General features: G+C 32.1%; 1 non-coding gene across 1 annotated transcript; it reads left to right on the top strand.

Annotated features, from left to right (window-relative positions):
• The first annotated feature begins 2,508 nt into the window (after positions 1 to 2,508).
• LOC139845955 (small nucleolar RNA R71) lies at positions 2,509 to 2,615 on the top strand. Its single transcript, XR_011758705.1, has one exon. It is a non-coding gene; the product is annotated as a small nucleolar RNA R71 (small nucleolar RNA).
• Positions 2,616 to 6,095: the final 3,480 nt, after the last annotated feature.

Below are 6,095 nucleotides of genomic sequence, written 5' to 3'. Positions count from 1 at the left end.
GTAAAAGTACCATAAGGGCACGTGAATGTGGTTTTCTATTGATCCTCAGGTGCGATTGGAATTTGAAAGTATCCGGAGAAACCGTCAAGAAAACAATAGTAACTATTCCCGGCTAACCTTTCCAACATTTGATCAATGAAAGGTAAGGGAAAGTGATCTTTTATTGTGGCGTCATTTAATTTTCTATAATCAATACAGACACTTACAGTCTTAGTAGGAATAAGCTCATCTTTTTCATTTGTGATGACAGTCATGCCACCCTTCTTAGGCACACATTGAACTGGGCTTACCCATGGACTATCAGAGATTGGATAAATTAAACCTGCATCGAGCAGTTTAATTATTTCTTTCTTAACAACATCTTGCATATTTGGATTTAGTCTTCGTTGGCATTGCACATATGTTTTATGACCTTCTTCCATAAGGATTTTATGTGTGTAATACGAAGGACTTATACCTTTAATGTCATGAATCTTCTATGCAATAGCTGGTTTATGGGCTTTTAGCACAGAAATGAGTCAAGATTTTTCATTTTCAGTAAGAGAAGACGATATTATTACAGATAATTCAGATTCACCATGTAAATAAGCGTATTCCAAATGGTTTGGAAGTGGCTTTAACTCTAATATTGGTGGTTCTTCTATCGATGATTTGTATCGATATATGTCTTCCTCTTTTAGCATTTGAAGTTCTTCTGTTGTTGGTTCGTATTCATTAGCCATGAGTGTAGCTAACATTTCAACTTCATCAATTGGTTCAGTTCCTTCTCCTAAAGAACATTATCCTGTTTCTTGTAATTCTGGAAATTCTTCTAACAATTCTGCATGTGAATCTATAGTTTGAATATAATAACATGTATCATCTGCAGATTGTGGTTGTTGCATGGCTCTATCAACAGAAAAGGTAACACTCTCATCCTCTATACTCAGGGTCAGTTTCTTACCAAACACGTCTATTATTGCTTTAGTCGTGTTTAAGAATGGTCTTCCTAATATGAGAGGAACTCGGGAATCTTCTTCCATGTCCAGAATAACAAAATCTACTGGAAATACTAAAGTACCAACTTTAACTAGCATGTTTTCCATTATCCCTCTAGGATATTTTACTGATCGATCGGCTAGTTGTATGCTTATTCTTGTTGGTTTCAATTCTCCGAGGTCTAGTTTAGCTTATAGTGAATACGGAATTAAATTTATACTAGCACCTAAGTCTGCCAATGCTTCTATTGAACTAAGACTACCCATAAAACATGGAATTGTGAAACTTCCCGGATCTGATAATTTTTCTGGTAACTTATTCAACAGCACTGCAGAACAATTAGCATTCATTGTAACAGCCGAGAGTTCTTCCATTTTCTTTCTATTTGTGATTAGATCTTTCAGGAATTTAGCATATCTTGGCATTCCTAAAATCACATCAATGAAAGGAAGGTTGACATTTATTTGTTTAAACATATCCAAGAATTTGGATTGCTTGGCTTCAAGTCTTTCTTTTCTCATTTTACTCGGGTAAGGAAGCGGTGGTTGGTATGGTTTAACATAAGGCTTTGCCTTAACTGTGTTATCTTCATTAAGCTTTTCAACTACCGGTTTTTTTTCCTTATCTTGCTCAGGCTGTGGTGCTTGTGGAGTAGGAATAGAGTCATCAGAAATTACAGGTATTTCAGGTGGTTTAAGTGTAATACCACTTCTCATGGTAATGGATTTAGCTGTTTCATTTCAGGGGTTAGCATTTGTATCTCTAGGTAGACTCCCGGGTTTTCTTTCACCTATCAACCTTGCTAGGTTACTTACTTCTTGTTCCAGATTTTGTATAGAAGCTTGTTGATTTCTAAATGCTTGAGCATTTTGTTCATTGGTTCGTTTCTGAGATGTGAAAAACTGCGTTTGAGATTCAACTAGCTTTTACATCATATCTTCTAAATTTGGCTTTTTATCATCGGTTTGTGGTGGTTTATTTGGAAAAATAGGTCTTTGCTGGTTGTAAGTATTATTAGATACTTGTTGATTGCTAGGACCTTGTTGGTTGTTGTATGGAACATTTCGGTTATAATTCTGATTTTGATTGTAGTTTGGTCTTGGCGGTTGATAATTATTCTGATAATTATTTCGAGGCCTTTGGTTCATGTATGAAACATTCTCTCTTTGTTCCATTGTTTGTTCAATACTGGGACAATCTTTTATCAAATGTGGTCCTCCACACTGCTCACAACTAATTCGTATTGTGTGAATATCCTTAGTCATCTTTTCCATTCGTCTCTCGAAAGCATCTAACTTTGCGGAAATGGAATCAAAGTCATGGCTAGAATCGGCTCTAGCCGCTTTAGATGATCTAATGATATCTTTTTCTTGATGCCACTCATGTGAGTGGGAGGCTGTGTTATCAATAATTTTGTAAGCTTCAGTTGCGATTTTATTCATAATGGAACCACCAGCTGCTATGTCGATGTCTTTTCGTGTAGTAATGTCGCATCCTTGGTAGAATATTTGTACTATTTGATAAGTGTCTAAACCATGTTGAGGACATCCTCTCAACAACTTTCCAAATCTTGTCCACGCTTCATATAAAGTTTCATTTGGCTTCTGCGTGAACGTAACAATTTCTCCTTGAAGTCTCACGGCTTTAGATGCCGGAAAGAATCTTTTAAGAAATTTCTCAACTAAAACATCCCATGTATCAATCGCCCCTTCAGGTAACGATTCTAACCAATCTTTGGCTTCTCCCTTTAAAGTCCAGAGAAATAACATAAGATAGATCTGTTCATCCTTAACTTCTCTAATTTTGAATAGAGTACAAATCCTATTAAAGGTTCGAAGATGTTCGTTTGGATCTTATTTTGGCGTACCACTAAATTGGCATTGATTAGTTACCATGTGTAAGATTTGTCCTTTGATTTCATAATCTGGCGCATTAATGTCTGGTTGAGTAATGACATGACCTTGGCCAGTGCGTGTAGCTCTCATTCGATCCTCCATACTTAGAGGTTCCTGATTTTCCATGATTGAATTTGTTGAATCTGAATCACTAGGGGATTCTGATTTAATGGTTTCTTCCTCGACAATCTCTGGTTGAGTAATTTGTGGTTCAGGAGGAATGATTAGTGGTTCAGGATCTCTGAATTGTCCTTGAATATCCTCCGGGTTCTCAATTGTGAGGTCGGGTTCAAAAAATGGATTATCGGAAATTTGAATTAGAGTACTTGGTCGACTAGATGATGATTCTAAAGAAAAATCAACGGCGGCGATATTGGCTAGATGTCTTGATCGAGTTACAGGTGGTGAACGTATGAAAGGTGGTGAACGTTTTGCTCGGTGCATTCACTGAATATCCTATAGTTATAAAGATAAAAATTATTAGAGTTATCAAATTAATAGACTTTTCTGATTTTGCCCACGTTTCGAATAGCCAATAGATGCAGCAGGTAGCCAGGACCCTTTAAATCGGAAGCCCACAACTCGCCACTAACAAATCCAACTATTACTACGAACCAGAAAATTTTGGATGTCTATCAATTTAACCACTTAAAATAATTTTTTCGTCGAGATTTAAAGAAAATAAAGAAAATTCTATGTCCTAAAAACTAGAGCGTAGAAATGAAAAAGAAAAAGCGCGTCGAGAAATAAGAGTCGAAAAACTAACGTCGAAAAACAAATAGTCGAAAAATAAAAATAAGAAAATAAAGCGTCAAAACTTAAAAGCCTAAAAATTAAAACTTGCGTCTAAAGGTATTAAAGCTTAAAGGATTTCTATATCCAAAACGGCAATAACTTAAATAGGCACTAAAATCTATTAAATATTAAAGCGATAAGTGACGTCGTAAAATTCTAAAGCGCCTAAATCTTAATCTAAAGAAAAAGCACTTAAGGGATTTTACGGCAAAGCCTAAAAATCTAGAAATATAAAAGAACTACGACAAAAACTATAACCTAAAACTAGTTACGAACGATAAAAATACAAATTACGAATTATATGTTTAAAATATACAATTTATAAAAAGATATAAAAAATGATAAAATTACTTATTTTTATAAAAATATTATTTTTATATTATTATTTTATAAAAGTATTAATTTGTAATTAATTAAAACTTAAAATAAAAACTTAATTTAAAACTAAACTAATATTAAATAAACTAAACCCTAATTAACTAATTAATTAATAATAATAATAATAATAATAACCATAACCCTAATTGATCAGACGAGGTTCAGGTCCTGTCCCATCAGCTCATGCGATTGCATGAGTTGAGGGTTTAAAAGCCATGTGGTTGCGTGACCATGCAGGCTCAGAAAGATGCAGACTCAAAATTTGACAGGTTCAATGTTTTATTTGTTTATTTAATTTTTTATTTTCTATTTTCTGTTTTTATTTTATAGAAAATATAATTTAATTAAAACTTTTATAAAAAAATTACTTATTAGTTTTTGTGACTTTTAACAAAAGTAATAAAAATATAAACTTTTTAAATTTAATTAAACTTAAAAATATAGATATATATATTTTTCTTTTTCTTGTTTTTATATTTTTGTTTTTAAAATTTAAACTTATGTAAATATATTTTTACAAAAATAGCTTAAAAACTAATTTTTTTATTATAGCGTTCGCTTTCGGGTCCCCGGTAGCGGCGCCAAAAATACTTGGTGTGTGCGAGGGGTTGTGTACGAAATACTATTATTTTTATTACCGAATATGAAGAAATATTACCCAAGTTTTATTTAATTTTTTACAGATGAGATATACCTAAACCTTGCTACAACACTATAGGCAGTGTACCTAATCGTAGAGTAGTATAGTTTTTAGTAAGTCCAGTTCATTCCACAGGGAGCTAGCTGAGTTTAACGCTATATTTTTATTAACTATATTTGTATATATATATATATATATATATATATATATATATATATATATATATATATATATATATATATATATATAAATAGTATTAGTATTATTATAAAAGGGGGGTTTTACCGTTTAATGACCGGTTTGTCGATTTTACGTCTTAAGTCACAATTAAAACCTAATGTAAAATATTAAATATAAATACAACTTAATTTAAAGCGTAAAGTAAATGACGATAAATAAAAGTGCGATAAATAAAAGTGCAGTAATTTAAAGTATGATAAATAAAATGATGATAAATAAAATGATGGTAAATAAAAGTACGATGAGATATAAATTAAAGAAATTATGCTTATTTAAACTTCCGTAATCATGATGTTTGACGTGTTGATTTTAATTTATTACCATGGGTTAATTGTCCTTTGTCCTAGATTATTCGATATGTCCATCTGGTTTTTGTCCATAATAGTCCATCGGTCATAAATATAAAGTGCGAGTGTCCTCGTCAAATTACCCTTATACCTGAAGTCAAATATTCCAACTAATTGGGGACTTAAACTGTAACAAGGTCTTAATACTTTGTTAATAATTACACCAGGTTATCGACTGCGTGTAACCCAAGGTTTTAATACGTTGTTAACAATTACACTAAGTGTCCTTGTATGTAATCCACCCCTGTTTTAATGAGTCTATTGACTATTAATCCATTCCCGTGTCCGGTTAAATGAACGATTATTAGTACTTATAAATATCCCGCCCATCGTATCCGATCGAGTGTATGTGGTTATTTATAGATATGTCAAATTGTAAATCTCTATATTAAATTAACTAAATATCATTCAGTTAAACAAATATAAAGCCCATTAATAGCCCATAGTCCAATTTTCACAAGTGTCGGTCTTTTGTCCAAACCCCAATTATAGTCCAAAGCCCAATAACCCCGTCTTAATATTTAGTCCAACATCACGATTACTTTGGCTTAAATAAACATAATAATAACTTAGCTATGAGACATTAATTTAAAAAGGTTGAACATAACTTACAATGAGTATTAATCGTGTACTGTTACACGGACAGAGTTTCGACTTACAAACTTAAAACATTCGCTACCATAACCTTATTATTATTAACTTAATATTAAAATTATAATTATACAATATAAATATAAATATAAATATAAATATAAATGAGAGAGTGAGAGATATCAATTGATATGGTGTGTTTTTTTACTCGTCGAATTCAATTGCTATTTA

The sequence above is a fragment of the Rutidosis leptorrhynchoides genome, chromosome 4, assembly GCF_046630445.1.
Source record: "Rutidosis leptorrhynchoides isolate AG116_Rl617_1_P2 chromosome 4, CSIRO_AGI_Rlap_v1, whole genome shotgun sequence".
NCBI lineage: Eukaryota > Viridiplantae > Streptophyta > Magnoliopsida > Asterales > Asteraceae > Rutidosis > Rutidosis leptorrhynchoides.
The sequence above is the reverse complement of the archived record's forward strand: the minus strand, read 5'-3'. Positions and strand labels throughout refer to the sequence as shown.